The 21,281-nt window shown below is 35.0% G+C and overlaps 1 long non-coding RNA gene across 2 annotated transcripts in view; it reads right to left on the reverse strand.

The window, feature by feature from the left end:
• Positions 1 to 481: 481 nt before the first annotated feature.
• The window catches only part of LOC141572250 (uncharacterized), a 415,695-nt gene continuing 394,895 nt past the window's right edge, over positions 482 to 21,281 (reverse strand). Inside the window, exons 5-8 of one of the 2 annotated variants that reach the window (XR_016018778.1) lie at positions 15,779 to 15,947; positions 13,311 to 13,432; positions 5,728 to 5,813; positions 482 to 5,073 (exon numbers count right to left, since the gene is read on the reverse strand). This is a non-coding gene — a long non-coding RNA (uncharacterized LOC141572250). Of the gene's footprint in view, positions 5,814 to 13,310; positions 13,433 to 15,778; positions 15,948 to 21,281 lie in introns of both variants that reach the window. The other variant, XR_012497557.2, reaches the window with a different exon arrangement.

Raw genomic sequence — 21,281 nt, forward strand, 5'->3', positions numbered from 1 at the left:
GTATGTAGACTCTATATTGAAAATTTTTGGTGGTGAAGGTTTTTTTGGAGCCTGTATTTCCAGATTAGAGGTGGGCAAATGATGGCCCTCAGGCCAAATTCAACCCTCATTCAATTTGACTTTTTATAGTGTTATTGCAACACAGCCCTACCTGCTCTTTTACTATTGTCTATAGCTGCTTGTCTGCTGCAACGACAGAGTTAATTAGTGCAACAGTGGGACCTCATGGCCCATAAAAACTAAAATATTTACTGTTTGTTCATTTATAGAAAAAGTTTGCCAACCCCTACTCTAGATACTAGAATACTAAGACATATGCTATAAAAAAATATATATATATAAATATATATATATATATATATATATATATATATATATATATATATTTATATTTATATATATATGTGTATGTATGTAATATATATATATATATATATATATATATATATATATATATATATATATATATGCTGTGGTCTAATCTGCATCATGGAATATTTGTGCAATATTCCTGACCATTCATGCCAAAGCCCAGTTACTTTCATCATGTCATTATTTTGGATGGAAGAGTTAATGTCTGAGTGGACCAAACACTTTACTTCTGCTCATGAAATTTTGGACTAGGGAATTCTCAGTTTTTTGCAAGCTTCTCTCTCTAGATCCCTCTCAGAAATTACAGAAAGCACAAGGACTCATTCTTCCCTTCTCTCCTTCATACTTAACAGCAAATATTTACTGTGAAATCTTAGCAAGATAAATACGTATGTTATACCCACCATCACACATTTATTTATAAGATGACTACCTGGTTTTGCAGTAAATGTACCTATTAGTGAAGGTGTAAGAACAGGCTGTGTTTATTTCTGGAGCTTAAAATGAATGAGGCTATTAGTCAGCCAACTGTAGCAAATCCATCCCCTGTTTACACTTTACAAAAAAGCGTTGTTAGTTTTTTCTGTATCCAACATGTTATAACGTCATGAAAGGACGTTAGTGGCCATTAACAGAAGAAAGAGAATTTACATTTTACAAGTAATTTAAAGGTGAGCAATTCACAGATTTTAGGCTTCATTAAAAAAATAACTTTTGATCAGGAACAAAAGATATGACAGACACATTCCTGTTGACATTTGGAAATTACAGTGTAAGCATCAGACAAATATATCAACTCTCTGATGTTTCAACTCTCAGAATTCAGGCTTTCACAGAGAGCAATGGTTATACATGAGAAAGAGGATTACTCAGAGTCTGCAGACTAGTGATCTAGTAGGCCTCTGCTTGGGGCACATCCATTTCTATGAAACGGTGCTATTCATCCAAAGGGCTAATTATCATTCAAAGATCTGATGTGAGGCTCAAATAAGGTTGGGTCTGTGAACAGATTTTAAAAATTGGATTCAGTCAGGTATGACAGAATGACTAGAAACAGACTGTCTCATGCACTATAATGTATGGCATGGCCAGTCCTCATGAGTACAAACCCTGACTTTACTACTTGCTCATTCTGTAACTGGTCTCAATTTTCTTTGCCTCCATGGGACTTTGTTTTCTCATCTGTGAAACACAAATTCTAACAGTAACCACAGGTGTGTATGTGGTTTAAACGAGATGGCATATGTAAAGGGTTTGGCCCAATGTCTGATTCATGATAAGCACCTAATAAATATTACCTGTCATAATAATAATTATTAGTATACAAACCCTCTATTATGCTCAACTGGTAGCTCATGCTATGACTTTCCTCAAATATCAACTGTCATTCCGCCTAAGAGTTTGGCTGAAGCATGGCAAATTGGTATTTTGAAGCAAATTAAATATCATTATGCCAAGAAAGTTGTAAATTGATTTCCAAACTTTATTTTTAATTTCATACTTAATCAGTAAAAAATTTCTGTCACACTTCTAATATAGGTATATTTTGTCTACTTATAAATTATTTACATGTACTAATATATTATGCACATTTTACAGTATATTTAAATATAGACATTTAAGAGAAGATATAAGATATATAAGATAGTATATTATATTTATATTATATACTAAGATAAGAAATAAGATATTAAATGTTATATATAATATTTATATATTATTACGAGTTTTAGATATACATATGTATACATATACATACACACACACATATGTCCTCTAATAGTTTTTCCTGTATCCCAATTGATCCACTAGTGAAAAAACTCCTCTTTGCAGACCATTGTACCAGACATTCAGTAGTAGGATGGGAAAGAAAGTCATGAGTATAACGATTGTGAGTGTTTGAAAGTGTATTTACTGAACTAGCATGCACTTCATGAGTAATAATAATAATAATTAACGTATATTAAATGCTAAGTTTTTCTAGGCACAGTGTTAAATAAATTACATATTCTTTCATGCAATCCATACAACCAGCGTTTGAGGTAGATACTGATTTTGTACCTTGTTTTATACATGAGGAATATGAGAACCAGGAGGCTAAGTAACCTGTCCAAAGTTCCTATGTGAGTAAGCAACGGAGTGATACTTCACAATCATATCTCCTTTCCACGACCAGTGCCCTCCCCCTGGGTAAAAACATGATAATGATAATTACTATCTCCATTGATATAAATGCTGTATTTAATAAGTATATAAGCTTGAACTTTATTAAGTGTTGCCCATAGGTAACAAGATAAAAACATTTGTTCAGAAAACTCCTTTGATAAAAAACTCATTGGAGAAGGTAAAAATCCTAGGGTATATATCAATAGAATTAAAAGAAGCAAGAGCAAAATAAATTACTTTAGAGAATGATGGATGAAGCTGTAAAAGACTAAAGAGATAAGAGCAAGAAAGAAAAGACAGAAATCAGCTAGATTGTTTGAGGCTGGTATACATTGAAAACTGAAATGACGAGAAAAAAGAGGCTCTTATTATGAGGACTTTTGTTTGGAGATTTTTAAAGTTACTGCCATATGAAGACTTCTTTTGTTCTCCCAAATCTTCAGTGATTTTCACTCCACACTTAAGTGTCCTGTGTTTACTGAATCTCTCTCAACCCCCTCTCATTGTTCCCTCATCCTTTCTCTTTTCTGATATTCAAAAAGGGGGCTGAGTTTCTGGGAAAACCAAGTAATTGGCAACAGCCTGAGGGAAAAGGCAAGAGTGTTCATGCTCCTGAACAAATCAGATAAAGCAAAAAGCTCAACATTACAGTTGACCATGAGAATGCAAAACTCTATCTTACTTAGGAGGGATTGGAAATTTCAGGGAATGTATCATGGAACCCCCACTTAAATCTTATCTAGATCAGGAGGGCTACAAAATATCATATTATTTATTTTTTACAACTGTCCTGTGAGGTGGCTATTTTTATCAAGATCACATCGTATATCAAGTTCTGGGCACAAAGGTGAGTGTGGATCCACCAGGAAATCATGTGTCCTTAAAGAGACTGTATGTCTAAAGATAACCAAAGAGAAATTCACCTGCACTTTCATGAGATCAGGTCAGGTAATAAAAAATGTCCTAGGAAGTGAAACATCTCTGACACAGTCTATTAAGTTTGCAAATGCCCCCACCATCATCTTATGCAATAATAATTAAAGCTAATGTTTTCTGCTCATTTACTGAACATCAGGGGCAGACCTGAGAATTCTATGTCTACAATGTCTTTTAATTCACTTTATAACCCTTTGAGAAAGTACTATTATAATCATCACTCTACATATAAGGAAACTGTGGTAAAGTGGCCTAAAGACTTACAATTATTAACACCAATCGTTGTGGAATTCTAACCTGGGCAATTTGATTTCCATTCATGTGTGCTTAGCCACTATTTATACAACCTCAATTTTATAGCAGCTATTAATAGCAACTATAAAGATGACACACACAAGACTTTATAACTACCATTTATGGAACAACTCTGATGTGTCATGCTAGCTAATATGCATATATTGTCTTAATCAATGGTGTAAATACTTTTCAAGGTAGTATTAATTTAACCACGTTAGTGTCAGGAAACTGATCCTAAAAAGGATGAAGGAACTTGGTCAAGGTCACATAGCTGGCATCAGAAGTCAGATTCAAACTCAGGTCTGTCACACACTTCTCCCTGCAAACCTATGTTTTTTTACATAAAGCAACATTGTATCTTTAGTTTCACTAAATAATTCTATCCAGTAGATAAAAACTTGAGTTTATTCTGCCTCTTTAACCTTGGAGAGAATTCTCTGTGCCTAAGAAATGTGTGGCTATAGGTTGAGTGACTTCTAAGGCCTCGAGGGTGGCATTGGAGATTATGTTCCATCCAAAAGTGTCAGGGGACCGCCTTTGCAGTGTAGAAAGTCAGAGGACTCTCCATACCAAAGACCATGCCAACATACCTGGGATCAGAATCTTCATATTTCCTCCTTTAAAGGAAAAAATGAGTCAGATTATTTCAAGAGCATGAGAAAATTATTGTAAAACATTAAGCCAGGTTTTATGATCATATTAGAATAAATCCTTATTTCCATTCATTTAAAATCATGCTAGATAAGTTTAGTTATGACTTAATCGCTTCCTAAGAACTAAATCAAATCGACTTTTCTGAGGAAATTTAGCATAATTAGCTTCAGGTGCACTCATGAAACTCATTCTTTCTTTGGTGTCTGAGATATTACTCTTCTCTGGTTTTCCTCTTACTTCTTCAAACACTCTCATTCTCTTGCAATGACATTACTTCTTTAGCCTGTCCCTTAAATACGGTGCCTTTCCAGAATTCCATCTTTGATCCTTTTTTATTATGGCTCCTATGTTTGGTGAATATTGTTATTTGTCTCTTCAGCAGCTCCTTTCCTTTCCCAAAAGAACTTAAATTTTTTTTAATTCTAAAGTTTGAAAAGAATCAATGCCCGTATTTCCAAAGCAAGAATAGGCCCTTTTAGGCCTTCACCAGTAAGCATAACCCCATCCTCCTTCTTGGCTGCAGTGGCTGGTTCACAAGGATGCAGGTGGAGTCAGGTATAAGCAAGTCAGGTCATCATGTTCTACCATTCAAATTCATTGGGAGGAAGTGAGCATATGATCAATCAGAGTAAATTGATCAGAGCAAACCTGTAGAAGGCAGAGCAGGTATCAAATGGTAGCCGGTTCTTAAGAGACATTGTTGAGTTTCAGGGTCAAAATCAAGTAGGTCTATTTTTAGACATTTCAATCATATACATCAATAAATGGCAGAGTTAGAGTTTAACTTCCTGTCACTTACAGTTAAGAGCTTCTCAGCTGATCCTATAGGCTTTTCCTCTAAGGAATGAAGCCCATTTTTGTATGCAGAATTATTTAGCTTCTCTGAGGTTCCCCAGGTTAAACAGGAAGATATTAACAAAATTAAATAAAATAAGGTGTTAAAACTTTTATCATCGTGACTGGCACACCATGAGTACTCAGTCAATAGCAGCCATTACTGTTGTCATTATAATGATCTATATTCATTCACCTTTTATCTTCATCTCTGAATAATGAGCTCCACACCAAAATGCACAACTGTTTATTACACACCTCCCCTTGGATGGGTCCTCAGCCCTTAAATTAGCCCATCCAAAATGAAATTTGATACTGTGTCCACAAAACTGCTTTTCCTCTTCTGTCTGTTGATGATTATGACCACCACACTTACGTACATGTCATCAAAACGCCCGCCCTTTGTTCTCTAATATCCAGCTGTTACCAGGTTCCATTGATCTATCTCTGAAAACTTGGTCCACTTACTATTTTTCATATAAACCAACAGCCAAATGATCCGGTCTTCAGTCTCTAATTTCTCCAGTTCTTCTAAAGAGTTGTTAAACTTCCTTCTAAAGCAGATTAAACAAGTCATTCCTTTGCCTAAAATTGATTTTTAAAAAATCCATAACTCCCATTGCCTAAAGACAAATTCCAAATCCTTAGCAAAATATACCTTGCCTTTTAAAATCTAACCTAATTCTCAGACCTCACTTGTTTTGCTTTTTTTTGCTTTGTCCCCATTCACCCCTTACTCTAGAGTTTTCATACATTCTTATCTTTGCGCAGGCTGAAAATTTGAATTGCTACTCATCTTTAAGACTAGCCCAAATGTCATTTCCCTCAGAAAACTTTCCCCAATTATCCAGAACAGAATTACACTGTTTAGTCTATGCCCCTTCAGAACATCATACATGTTGTTACTATAATATTTAGCACATGAATCCTAAATTCTTTATTTACCTGTGTGACTCCTCTGTTATACTCTGCATTCCTGAAGATAAGATACTATCTTTCTTATACTCCCAGAATCTCCAAAATGCCATTAAGTTAGTAAAGTTATCATCATGTATTGATTACCTCCTACATGCCCGGCTTTATATGAGGTGTGTTTAGTGTGTCTTCTTATTTCTTCCATCAACCCTTAGAAATCACTATTCCCATTTTACAGATGAGAAAGTTGTTTGACTTTCCCAAGGTCATATAATTAATAAGTGCCAGAGCAAGAATACAAATCCAGACCAGTATAATTTTAAAGTTATGACCTTTCTACTATGACTTATTGCTCTCTTAGACATGAACTTTCTTTCAATTTTTATATAATGAATATGTTTGGATGTAACCCAATATGTGTATTTGTTTCTCCATTCAATTTCAAACCCTAATCACGGTCATTTTTCTGCCCATTTTTTGCTCATAAGGATATTATTGAATGTCCATAAAACTCCCCTTTGCTAAAATAAAACATTCTTTCTTTCTATGCATAAACTGTAATTTCACTTTCTCCAACTAGAAAGACGGAGTCCTTTGGGATTGGTGGCTGGGATGTAACAACAATGAAAACAGTCCAAGACTTTGTAGTGGCTTTGCTTATAAAAGCAGGAATCCACTACAACCTTGTCATGAAGTGCCTGATTATCATGATGACAACAATATGAAGCCGGAACACTGCATTCTAATGAGCCCTTTCTTTTTTAGGGAACTGACTTTGGCATGGTTTGCACATAAACTCTTCTCTGTTCTAAGACCACAGTACCTAATTAAGCAGACATTGTACTTTACTACAAATAACATTGCATTCTTATTTCTAAATGTTATTTCAACTGGTACTTGATCTCCTTCATATTTTACTTGCGTGAGTTTTCTCATCTTTCCTCAGGTATGCAACATTATCTGCCGGCCAAATTTAGATAACTTCTTGGAGCAGATTCAGTGAAATTTCATGGTGTAGCCCTATGGCAATCAAGGTCAAACACTGGCTTATGATTGAGTTTTCATAGAAAAAAATCTAGAAGAGAATCCCATTTTCCTTCTTTCTCATCCTGTCTACCTATAAATTCTTAATTTTATCAAGTCCATCACAAGACCTAGGATTACAAGAATAAATTCTATATTTTTATATCAAGCATATATTTTCTGGGATTTTTGTGTATGAAGAGGAATAGTATTGAATCACCCATCAAAACTGGACAACATGACCAAAGTTAGACTATGAGCTCTAGCACTTTTCTCTCTGTGTATATCTGTGGGTAGAGTGCGTGTGTATAGAAGGAAGGGTGGAGAGAGAGAGAGAGAGAGAGAGAGAGAGAGAGAGAGAGAGAGAGAGAGAGAGAGAGAGAGAGAGAGACTTGTTGCAAAGAAAAATAACTTTCACCTGAAGTACACGTAATGGGAGAGTATCCTGCTGAATTTAGATTACTTAAACCAAGATTACTGAAAATTCCATCTAGTAATTCACATGGTTTTTATCTGAAAACACTAGTTTATTTAATTGCCAAGTTTTTCCCTTTTGGCATTAGCTGCCAGAAAGAAACTTTAGAGCCACATTTTCTCGCTCACACCCATCTTGAATGTGTGGCTCCTTATAGTTTGAATCACTAGCCTTATTTATGGTCCCATCTTATATCCAGTCTTTTATAATCTTTTCTATATTTTTTGCTCACTTTTAATTCAGGCTAATTTATCATATTTTATTGTGCTCTACAACTCATTTCTAAGCCTTTTGCAATAGTAAATAGGTATTAATATGACAATCTTTTAATTGTGAATTAATTGAATAGCTCCCATACTCACTTCACTTTTTTAAAAAAGATGTAACAAGTTTTTGTGTGGGCTCAGTGTCTGCCAGGAGCCAGAAATATATTGGATGTGGAGCTTAGCTGTCAGTCTGAGAGATCCCTCTAACTTACTTGGATTCTTCTTCTATAATCTCTTAAACAAACTCTGCCTTTTGCATTCCAAAGGATTTTGGTCTGTTTCTGGTTCTCCTTCACATTTATAAGCCTTTGTATCATGCATTCTAGTTTACAAAATATTTTACAGTGCTTGTTAAGCAATGTTCCTACCTCATGTCTCCAACCATTCTAATCCATCCTGCAAACCTATACAATATAATTACCTTGAAATGCTATTTTTAGCTTTATCAAGAACCACTATCTGTCATCATAAGGTGAAATGCCTTTGCCTAGACTCCAACAGTTCTCATTAGCTAGCCCCAACTTACTTCTACAAATAATTCTTCTCTTTATTCTCCAAAATGAACCTTCCTCTTCAGTCGTTATTGTTCTAATTTTTCAACAGCAGGGCCATTTTCATTCCTGCATTCCACAGGCAGTTCATGCAGTTTCCATTGCCTAGAATACCCTCCCTGCTCTTCTCCTCCAATTCAAATCCAATCCAGTTTTCAAGACTCAGTTAAGCTGTGGTTCCTTTGCAAATGTCCTGAGTCTCTGAGGTTGTTCCCTGTCAAATGTGCTAGCTATTTCATTATTTTTTCCCCACTTTCTCCAACTGAATCATGTATATCTTGATGGGGGGCATACTATCGTGTCATTCTCATGGGTCATGTCACTAAGCACAGCATTGAGAGATAGTGTAAAATTAGTGGAGGTTTAATGAGCTTTGATTACTTCACACCATAATCAAGTACTGAGCCAGGCCTATCTATTCTAGAATCAGTGAAACCCCAGCACTTCATGATGTTAACACTAAATCAAACTCGCAGTGCAATCAAAGTATCCACCTCTGATATAGATGAAAATGCCATGACCTCTGTTTGGATACTATAAATTATGATTGAATATGGTCAAGGGGAAATATCTCCTTAAAAAAAAAAAAAACTGTCAAAAAGAATGAATTTGGGTTTCCTTTTCATAAATAAGGGACTCATGTTCCTTTTGAGGAGCTTGAAAAGTTAGTCATAGCTTTCCAAGATTCATATGCCCTTAATGCCTCATTTCCAGGGACCTCCACTACATGGCATGAATGCTACCATTCCTCTTTCTCCCACTTAGCACAGGCATACCTCCTCATTCGCATCACTTACATGACCCCTTTGAAGGCCTTTCTTGCTATTGCATAGGTCAAAGTGCAACTTGGCACCATAACAATTGACAGGTCAATTAGTCTCTTGAGGTGCTGACTTGCATCACATAGAACATTACATCCTATGTCCCTGTGGTGCTACGTTGTTCTCAGGAACTTTGGTTAGGAGTTTGTTCTGGAAACCGTGAGTAGCCACTGAACGTTTGTGCGTTGAAGATTGGTATAGGCTTATAATAAAATGCTCATTAATAAGTGTAGAAAAGAATGATAAAGTTTTCAACAAATTCTCATTTTACTAATAACTGATCCAGACAAGAATCAAGGATGGATGTAAAACCACTGGACAAATGTTTAATGGGATGGGAATTAGCATATCTATAGTTTCAAACTATCTCCCACAGACTATTCATTATTTGTGAAAGGGAAAATGGCAACTGTATAGTGTAGAAACCTGCCAAACACCACTAGTCAAGTAATAAAAATTAACATCACCAGTAACAGAACAATCTGATAGCATGTGCCTGCCACGATAGGCACTGAAGCGACAGCATCACCTATGTAGTATTGCTGCCAGAAATGTGTCACCTGAGTCTAATCACGAGGGAAAACATTTTGAAAAGCTTCGATTGAGATACATTCTGTAAAATAACCAGCCTATATTCTTCTCTTCAAAAAAGTCAGCAATGAGTGCTCGTGATTGCTGTTGTGATAATGATGCGATTGTGTTGAATTTCTTCTTCCTTTTTTCTTTTTTTGCTATGAAGGACATTTTTTGGAACAACTGGTGAAATGTGAATGCTAGTTGTTGTTGTATCTTTACTAATTACTATACATTTGCTAATTGCACTGCAGTTATAACTGAATGTCCTTGTTCTTAAGAGCTACCTTCTGATGTGTAAAGAGTCATAGTGTCTGCCACTTACTTTGAAACATTTCATAAATAATATACATAAAATACATGTATGTGTAGATATAACACACATACGGGGGGGTGCCAAAAAATGTATACACATGACTTGTATGCACCCTTTGTTATCAGTATATGTTGAGTAGTACAATTTTAATACAATTTTTTCCTTTTTTGAAATGTGTATACATTTTTGGCACCCTCTGTATATCACCCAGACATATAATATGCATATATTTATATCTTCACATATAATATGTGTAGATGGAATATGTGTAGATATAAATATAAATATATGGAGAGAATAATCATGATGGTGAAGGGAATAAGAGAGCACACTGTATTATTCTACTGAGTCTTCTCTACCTCCATGTGGTAAGCAGAATTGTGGTCCCCTAAAAATGTCTACATTCTAATCCCCAGAACATATGAATACATTAGGTTACAAGGCAAAGAGCCTTTAATATTACTAATAGAATTAAGTTTGTTAACAGCCAAATTTGAGATGGGGAGACTATCCTGGATTATCTCAATGGGCCCAATGTAATCATTAGGGTCCTTATAAGTGGAAGAGGGAGGTAAGAGAGGGAGAGACAGAGAAACAGGCAGCATGAGGACTCAGCCTGAGTTAGTTTTGAAGATGAGGAAGGAATTCAGATGGCCTCCAAAAAGTGAAAAAGGTAAGGGCAAACCCAAAGAGTAATATAAATGCCTAAAGCCTCCAGAGGAATATGACCCCAGCGAAATGCTAATTTTATCTACAGGAGACCCATTTCAGACTTCTGGTCTCCAGAACTGTAAGATAGTAAATGTGTGCTGTCTAAGCAACTAAGCATGTGGAATTTATTACAGAAGCATTAGAAAATGTATATACTTCTCTCTTTTTTCCCAAAATAAATGATTAAAAAGAGAAGGTTATCATGGTTTTTAAGAATGCTATCTTTGGAGGCAGAGTGTTGAATTGGGAATGTAAGATGTTATCTACAGGATTTGCAATCTTTTGGAAACTTGATTTGTACCACAAATGAAAAAGGAGAACAAAGGTAGTGCAACTGGGAATCACCGTATTGCAGAAGTGTGATGGAACCCAGAGGAAGGGAGGCAAGAAGAAAAGAAAGTTTTCATCTTGAGAGTTTTTGGGCGTTTATCACGAGAGAGAAGAAAGGAGATAGATTTAAATATGTGTATTTATTTATATATTATATATGTATGTTTATACATATAAAGTCTCATTGGGAGCATATGAAGTATTACAAAAGGGACTGAATTTTAATCTTGCCTCTGCCCCTGCCTTTTATATAAGTGGGAAATAATAAAAACTCTCTGAGCCTCAGACTCCTCAACTGCACACAAAGAAACTATATTTATCTTGATGATGGCTGTAAGAATTAAATGAAAGAATACAAATACATAAAAGAGGGGTGGTCAATAAAGAGAGCAGTCAATATATTTATTATTGTTAGTGGTGTTATTTTTGCTGTTACTTACACTACTGTTGTTGGTATTCAATGACACTGAACTCTTGGTTCTTTCATTTTTTGATCCCTTTCCATCAGTCATTTTCTCCTTCTCTCTCTGTCCACCCCTTATATTCAGGCACTTCTTAATCTTCAACCCTCAACCCTCTTTTGTTATCAAACTACCTTTGTTTCCTGGATGGCCTTTTTACTTTGATGATTTAAAATATTAATACATATATCCAATTGAGTTCTCAATCTGAGTCACATCATCAAAGTCACAAAAAGGAAGAAATGACAATTATCCCTTTAAGTGGTTTGCAGGGAAAGGAAAAAAGAAGAATAGGAATGGTGGTTTAAGAGAAATATACCATGAGCATAACTAGTTTTTTATTATTTTGAGTTGTTTCATTGTGTTTTGAGGAATGAGGGAGTTTTCATTGATTTACACACTCAGGGGAAGTTGCTGAAGGAAATAATAAAAATAAAAGGAAGAGAAAGATGATTGAAGAGGCAAGACATCAGGGGACATTTAAAAACATGGGATCGCAGGAGACTTGGTAGAAGAACTGAGTGTGATGTATATGATGGGTAGGTGAGGAAACACATTCCCCACAATTGAATTAGAATTCACTTAAGATGGTTAGCTACAGAGATACATTGAAAGATAAACTCAGTTCTTTAAAATGTTTTGTTTCCAGAAACTGTAGCTCTCAGGCACTTGTTGACAGTTGGTACGTATAGTGCATCTTATGTCTAGGGATCCTGCACTGGAAGAGATTTGAAGTTTGTTTTAGCAATTTCAGTGCTCGTTATTTGACCAAAAATCCATCAATACATCAGACAAAATGACACAAGGCAATTTGAAGCCCACCAGGCCTTTTCCTTGAACATTAGAAAAGCAAATGAATAGATGAATTGTGTGTGTGTGTGTGTGTGTGTGTGTGCGTGTGTGTTTGAACCGAGTTTCCAGATAAAATTTTTTGCACACCATGAACCTCTAAGAGATCTTTACAATATTTTCTCTGTTAGGTTAATACACAGAGAGCCTTCTGTGTAGTTGTGCTTTCCCTGTTTGTCTGGGAACAGTCCTCAGAATGCAGCAAACATTCACAGGAAGGTGCACTGTGAATTTCTGAAGGCCTCCAAATGACTGAAGACAGTAGGTCATTCAGAATAATGTTAATGGCAAAACTGCCGGAAATGAGCCACATGCCCTCACTCAAATGACCTTCTTTTTAAAAAGTCATAAAAATGACTGTATAAAAACCCAATCCTACACTAACACATGAATAGGATTTGTTTTCATAGTCTATAGACTATAGTCTGAAACAAGTCTAATAGGAACCAGCTGTGTTGTGTAACAGTACAACCAAGCCCACAGGTGCAGCGTGTCCTAAAAGGCCACAAGATGGCAGCCTCTTCATGTTTAACTCATGTGGTTTCCCTCGGTCTGCAGAGTTTTTATTTTCCCAGCAGGAAACTCAGGGTAGAGGGGAAGACTGGAAGTAGGGATTCAATCAAAGATCACAAACTAATGAAAAACAATTGACAAATATATATATGTATATATATATATGAAAACAATTTGTATATGTATGTATATATATATGAAAATAGATATACAAAAAATTATGTAAAATATATATATATACATGTACTTTGTTTTGTCCTCAGGAAGATGCCGAATGCACAAGTGTACGCAGGACTCTGCCCCAAAGTTCCATCTGCATTGACTCTGCTGAGCTTGGTGGGTCTCAGGCCACATGGGACCAATTTGAGCCTAGAACAAAAACAGAATAATTTTCTTCCTGGTTGTGGCAGCCACCTCACCTCAAAGGTCTTGTTTGCCCATGCATGGGAGAATTCTTTCTTGTACTTTTTCTCTTCAGCCTTCTAAGTGATTGAAAAGGCATTTTATCTTTTATTTAAATTATAATTTTAATTTAATTTTCTCCTTTTACCATACATTTTTAACTGTATAACTTACCTTGCTGAAATTTTAGAAAAGGCAAAATAATTTCATTTAATATAGTCATTAAATGTGTTTGAAATTCTTTTATAAAACAATTTGATTTGACGCGCCATATATACTACACAAGGAAAATTTTTAAATAACATAAAAATGAAAAAGAATAACATAAAACCATATAAGTATATTACCACCCAAAGATAAAACCTATTAACTGTTTTATAATACCCCACATCCATGTAAATAGAATTATTTTTCAAAATGGGATTTCACTATACATAAATGCTGTTTTGTAGATTGTCTAAAAAAATTTAGCAGTATATTAGATACATTTTCCTATAGTCTAAAAAGTATTTCCATAAATTTTAAAGGTTACATAGTATTCTATTCTGTCAATATGCTATAGTGTATTTAATTAAGCCTCTACAACAAATGTGTTTTTAAAAATATTACAATTCTGTAAATGAACAGTTAAAGAGGAGATTAAGAAAGGGTAGAATAGAAGAATGAGCAAAGACAAAAAGTTGAGGGAGAAACACAGAGGGGAAAGACAACCAAGAAAAGAAAGACAAAAACAAGAAGGAGAAGAAAGGGATATTCAAAAATGAAAAGATAGAAAGGGGTAAAAGAAGAGACAAAAAAATAAAAGCAGATATTATGGTCAGTAAACTATCATTTTTCATATGTGTTACAAGTTTCAGGCTTCATTTTGCCCTTCAAAATATTAACTTGCTAACAGACAAATGCTCTACAGTTGTTCTTTATCGTAAAGGCTGATTAATTCTCACTGAAGAACATGGTAAAAAATGGTAAGAGTGGATGTTAATAATGAAATCAGTCTTTGGTTACAGTTAAGGAACAGAGAAACATAAGCCTATGATTTGGAATTAAACAGAAAGTCAAATCTCCAGGGGGGGAAACACACAAAAATATTTCTACTTCTAGTTCATTTCAACAATAAAACTGTGAAGAGAATGTAAATCCCTGATATGACAATTAATATGAAATGACCTGTAAAATAGAATTATTTCATACTTAAAATGAAAAAAAAATAGATAAAAAACAAACAAACATGCATACACATTTTAGTACATGCAGACTTAAAGAAGTGGAAGGATATACATACTGAATTGAAACTGGCTGTAAAACTGGGCGTCTAAGGGGATGGTAAAAGAATAGACTTTTTTATTGATATGTTTATAGTTTTAGGATTTTTATAGTACGCAATGTATTGTGTTTACAAATAAAAATAAAAAGAATAAAAAGAGAAAATATCAACTCACTAAGCACAGATTATTCGTGAGTAGAAGAGAAGATGGATGATCCTGCAAAACACCTAAATCATGGCTGACAGGAACTGCCACTCTGGTCTCCCTCCACTGAGTGCTTTCTCCAGCAGTCTGGAAAGGCCTTATTCTCAGCTGCTGTCATGCGACTCTTGTGTCATACTGTGCATTTTAAGCCTCCCTTGAAAAATAATTGTTTGTGAGGCCTGATCTGGACCTCTTTATCTTCAAATAGGTGCAGATAGCAGCATTAAGTTTCATGAAGCAATAGGGTGGATTAGCAGACTCGAGTCATTAATATATGGGTGGTTTAAGAGGGAATAGAAGATTTTAAAATGAAGATCTTCTTTTCTGGGAGTGAGGTAATAGGATGACAAAGTAATGCTGAGGAAAATATTAAGTTGCTCATGTTGCAAAAATAAAGGTCAAAGAATTGGGATTGATCCACTCTAATAATTCCCCTAAATTTTAGAAAGCAGGCTCCTAAGAAACCACAAAGATTATAACAGGAGTCTGTAAGCCATTTTCAATATTTCTTAAAATCGAATGGTAGTCATATATCTTACCACAATAAAGGTGCATAATTTAGCTAAATATCAAGAGTTTTCCCTTGTCTGGAACCATCTCAGCTCATGTAGATAGACATTCTATGTCCTGACATAGAAATTCTTATATTTTTAATGGGAAAATAATTATCACTTAAGAAATGGACATTTATTTTGACATTCTCATTTATTTCTTGAACCCTACCCTGTATTTAATTGTCCAGCTTGTTTCCCTTCCCATGTCCCACCTAGTAACTGACCACATTCTTTTTCCTCAGGACTCTCATCTGTACCTGACATATCTGAGCAGCTCCGGTAAGACCTACCCAGAATTCCAGGCTTCCCTTTCTTGACTCCGGCAGAAGTGCCATGGGTTCTACTTTTCTTGATCGGGAACATGTTCTTTCCTGCAGTCAGGCAGACTCTTTGCTCAGACCCTCAGCAAGTATCTGATATAGGGGTGATTTTCCAGCAGCAGCCACCCAGGCTACTGATCTGGAAAAATTAAAAAAATTAAAAAAAACTAGATTATTCGTCATGCCATTTGGAAACTTGGTAAAGCTAAGATGGCTGAGAAAATCTTTTAATAAAGATTGTGGGGGCTTATTTTAAACATGAACATTTTGAATGAACTCTCTCACCTTTTAGTTCTAAACTAACAGGAAGATATATATCTTTTTTTTTCTTTTTACAATCATTGTATCTATCTAGGAGAATCTTCAGAAGGTAATTTAGCAATGACCACTTTGGCAGCAACTAAATTATTTTAGAGAGTCTGTTAAGGCTTTGCAGAGATTCAAGAGGAAACAGTGTAATTCTCAATCTCTAGCAATTTACAAGTATGATAAACTGGTTTGTATAATAAAACACAAAGTTGACTAAAATACGTGCAAAAGGCTATAGAAGGGCAGAGGCAGAATTGCTGAAAAGATTTTATGTTTCATAGAGAGATACTGAAGCTGGTTCCCAGATATTTAATAATTTGTTTTTAAAGAATGGAAAAGAGGAGAACTCCAGCTACAGGAAACAGTATGCGCAAAGGCTGGGAGGCGTGAAAAATGCCTCCATGGCAAGATGGAGGACATTAAATACAGTATTATTGCTAGAGTTAAAAGTGGAGAGGACTGTGATGGCAAGAAAATCTGAAAAGAATTTCGAGGCCAGAATATACCATGCCCTGAATCCCAAGCTAAGGAGATTTCTTTCTCTATTCAGTGAGGAGCCATTGAAGGATTTTAACGAAGAAGTATTTTCAGAACTGTGCCTCAGAAAGATTCATCTGGCAACAACAATAAGATAGTAAGATTGGAGGCCAGGAAACCAATTATTAAAATAATACCAATGGCAGATGTTGACGACCTAAAATAGTATATTACGGAAAGAAAGGGACTGCTCTTTGGCCACAAAAACATCTGTAGTATGAGAAGGTGGCCACTGATTTTCCTCTAGTTGTCAATTCCATCTCTCTCATTACCCAGAAGAAAGACTGAAATAAATATTTTTATTCTTTAAAAAAGCTGTAAAAAAAAAACATAAAGAAAAGATTTCTTTGTTTGCTTAAGGAAATGAATAGTGCCCCACAGAGAGGGAAAGCCCTAACAAAATAAAGGCCTGATGTTCACATTTCCAAATGCTATTTTATCCTTTAAATTGTACCTACCATGCAGCCAAAGAAGCAGACCTGAAAATTTACTGCTTCTGGAGAGAAAAATGTCATCTATTGACCTCTTCATGGGAGGGTGAGTTTCACAAGTTTATCCAGGGAAATTAATTTTAAATAAACAATTTAAAATACAACCATGACGAATTTAGGTCACAGAAATCAGTAACCTAAAACTAAAGAATGTGAGGACTTGAGGGACAATTATGTATTGCCTATTCTGGAGTTTCCTATCTTTTCATGAGCCAAGACCCATTTTATCTTTTTTTTTTCTTTTTCTTTTTTTTAATTTAATAGAGAGCTTCACTCTTTGGTCATGACCATATTTTGTTACCAATTTCATCCAATCACATCCCAGAAAGTCTTTTAAAACTATCAATAACCAGCTACTAGTAGTTTCCATCAACTTTAAAAAATTAATATTATTTCAAGTCATTTATAAATTCCAAGCAAAATCAAACTTAATAGTGATTACTTTCATGGCATTGTGATTTCCATTAAATGTCCAGAGATATTAAAAATAAGTTAATGATTCTTGTCACTACCTTATATTCCTAAATCCTCAAGGATTCCAAGGACCTTAGGTGAGCAACAATTCTAACCTTATTTCAGATGAAAAGGAGGCACAGAGAAGGTAAGGGATATCCAAAGGCATATAAGTGTCTTCAACATCCTATAATTTAATCCTCAGGAGCTTTTCAGGCTAAGGAAAGGAGACCAATCTTAAGATCTGTTTCAGTGGTTCTTTGTGTCCCTAGATCATGAGGCTGATTTATATGCTGTCTGACTTCTGACTTATAGGTAGAAGGCCAATGGCTGCCCCTTGAGCCCTGGTTTTCCCTAAAAGTATTTAATTATACCAAAACAGCAGTTGTCTTTGATCCCACGACTTGCTTAGTTAATTTCCCCAGGTTGCTTTAACCCTGCCATCTGGATATATTACTGCTGTCTTTGGCTCACTTTTAAAATAACCATGACCAGGAAAATTTTAAAAATAAAAAATAAAAAGATCAGAAAGAAAAAAAAAAAAGAAACAGAAAGAAAAAAACACAAAAACAGAAACAATGGAAAAAAGCAAGACAGGACTGATTTTCCTGGAGGAAAAACATCATTGCCTGGTAATTTCGTCTTAGTTCTGGGAAAAGAGCCCTGGCTATGTCACATTGCCCTTGTTTGATGTTCCGCTGCTTTCTTTTCATACCTTTACTCTACTTCTGCCCTCTCTTCTTTCTTGCTATATGGGTAGGAGTTTAAGCATTTCAGGTACCAGGTTTCTATTAAAGAATTCCTATCAGTGCAAAGGAAGGATACAATCAGATTGCTTGATTCTTAACTTATGAATTTGATTCCAGAGATTTAATTCCAGCTATAAATTAATGATCAGAAAAAAAAAAAAAAACATTTGCAATAACTGGGCACTGTGTCTGTTGATGTACAGACTCCACGTGGCATGAGTAGATAGGTGCAGGATGCATTATTTATATAAGCAGTGTTTTCAAATACTCAAGAGTGAGTGATGTGTGCTTATAGAAGGAAGACTCAGACTCCTATATGGCCCCATATCATTTGAGCAAATGCCTTTTATAACTTCCGTGCCAACTATTTATTGAATGTATTTCTTAGTGTCTTCCATGACAGTAACAAATATTGGCCTACTCTAATTTTCAGAAAGAGCTCTCTTATAATGAGCAGAAATTGGTCTCCCTATGGGTTCTCCCTTCTGTCTTAATCATTCTCCTTTTAATCAAATAAAATAAGTGAAATACTTTTCTCTTCTGATGGATCTTTCTGAAGTTTCAGACATGCTATCATAGGTTCTTCTACGTTGTTCCTTCTCCAAGAAAAATTTTGCCCAGTTCCTGAAATTGTTTTTCATAAGGCTTATCTCTAGATGTATACCATGTGTGATCTTCCTACCTTTCACGTTACCTGGAAATAAACACAATTCCTTTTTAAAAGTAATATAAGTTATAAATATGTATTGAAGAAAATAGAAAACACAGATAGGCCAAAAGTCTTTTTAAAATTGCATATGAAGAATCTCTATGCAAAAAAAGGGGGGGGGGCATTGTTTTTGATATTTTGGCATACAACCTTCCAAAATGATTCACATTGCAAACATACACTGTAAAATTTTAGCAGGATGGTTGAGTGAGGCTGAACTTAAAAAGCAATGCCATCAATGTCTGGCTCTGAAAATGAACATCCAAAAATCACGTTTGAATAGATCGTTTTTCCAGGAATGTCACTTAACTGATTCTTCATAGTTCTGTAAATTTAAGGTTCCTTCTAACCCAATTCTCTAAAGCAGACAGAAGTCAGCAAATTTTACTGTAAAGTACCAGAAAATGTTTAAGGTCTTGTAGGCTATGTGAGGTCTCTCTCTCCCTTGTTGCTGTTTCTCTTCCATGTTCCTCCCGTCCTTGCTCCTTTCTGTCCTTCTTTTTTCTTTTTCATTTAGAAATTAAAACAAAAAAAAAGTTTAAAACATTCTTAGTTTATAAGCCATACAAAAACAGAGCACTGACCACATTTTGCCAGTAGGCTGGAGTTTGCCCATCTCTAGTAAGGGAAGTGTTTGATACAGCTTCTCAATTATTCAAAGGCTGCCCCCTCAATACTCCTTGGTATATAGAGCTAACCCTTGAGGAAGATTTGGTAAATCTGCATATTGATCAAGGAGCCTCCTGAGTAGAAAGGAATAGAGAGCTCAAATAACACCCTTTTGAAATAAAATTTTATTGGAGTTTCTCCGATGGGTTGAGCTATTCCTAGCTGAGGTATGATAGCTAGAAAGTATACTAAAGAATCCTGAGTTGAACTAAAAGTTAAGAGTACAATAGGCATTTGGATTATTGGCCTGGACCTTTAAATGGCTGGAGAAGAGGACTGACTTTAACATGGTTCACAAGTAACTAAACTAGTTTAGTACAAAGATTATGCTTCCTAACTCATTCTGTGATGCCAGCATTACCCTAATACCAAAACCAAAGAGAAAGACATTAGAAGAAAAGAAAACTACAGATTCATGAACATAGGCTAAAAAATCCTCAACAAAATATTAATATTAGTGTTTGCCGGGGTGAGTGGGGGAAGAAATAAATAGACCAAGCATAGATGACTTTAGGGCAGTGAAAATACTCTGTATGATACCATACTGATAGATACCTGTCATTACACTTTTGTCCCAACCCACAGAGCATACACCAAGAGTGATCCATAATGTAAACTAAGACTTTGTCTGATTATGATATGTCAAAGTACGTTCATCAGTTGTAACAAATGCACCGCTCTGGTGGGGGATGGTAATATTGGGAGGTCATAGGTGAGTGTAAGCAGGGAGTATATGGGAAATCTCTGTACCTTCCCCTCAATTATATTGTGATCCTAAAACAGCTCTAAAAAAATAAGTCTTAATACAAAAAATGAATTAAGGCATAAAATTTGAGTTTTTAAGCAAACCTGGGATACTGAAAACTTTGTATGTCACTATGAACTCGATAGCTTCCTAATATTTAAAGATTTTTCTCATGAGATTAGTGGTGATATTTACAAATGAAACTTTTTGGTATCCTATCACGAACTGTGTCAGCATTTGAGAGATATGCATAAAACAGTGAACCAATATTAATTTAGATGGTCAATGCATGATATTACAAAATCATTCCTAGGTAAAAAATACTTTCGAAGTACAAGACCAATGAATTGTAATGTAACAGATTATGAGAAGTTCATTGATATGATCTCAAATTCCATTTTGCAACTAACGTTTAAGGAACTACCAGTTGTCAATTTTTGGTATATCAAAGAAGATTGTATGCAACATTTTGATTTTCTTATAATCTTCAACCAAAATAGTTTATCACAACAAATTGAATGCAGAAGCCTATGTGACAATGTAGGTCCTTTTTTTTATTAAACCAGATATTAAAGACAGATGAAAAATATAAAACAATGCCACTCTTTGTGCTAATTGTCTTTGTATGTTTTGGAAAACATAGATTTTCTTTAATAAAATAAATATTATTTTTGTTAAGATGCAACGGATTTTACTATTCTTATTTTTACGTGACTTAGTAAACATTTTAAAATTTCTCAATGTTAGTTCTTAATACAGTAACTATAAATAGGTATAACTCAGGTAAACAAAAGCTCTTTCAGATCCTCGA

This window comes from Rhinolophus sinicus, chromosome 14 (assembly GCF_057876585.1).
Source record: "Rhinolophus sinicus isolate RSI-liver-muscle chromosome 14, RSI-T2T, whole genome shotgun sequence".
NCBI classification, from domain to species: domain Eukaryota; kingdom Metazoa; phylum Chordata; class Mammalia; order Chiroptera; family Rhinolophidae; genus Rhinolophus; species Rhinolophus sinicus.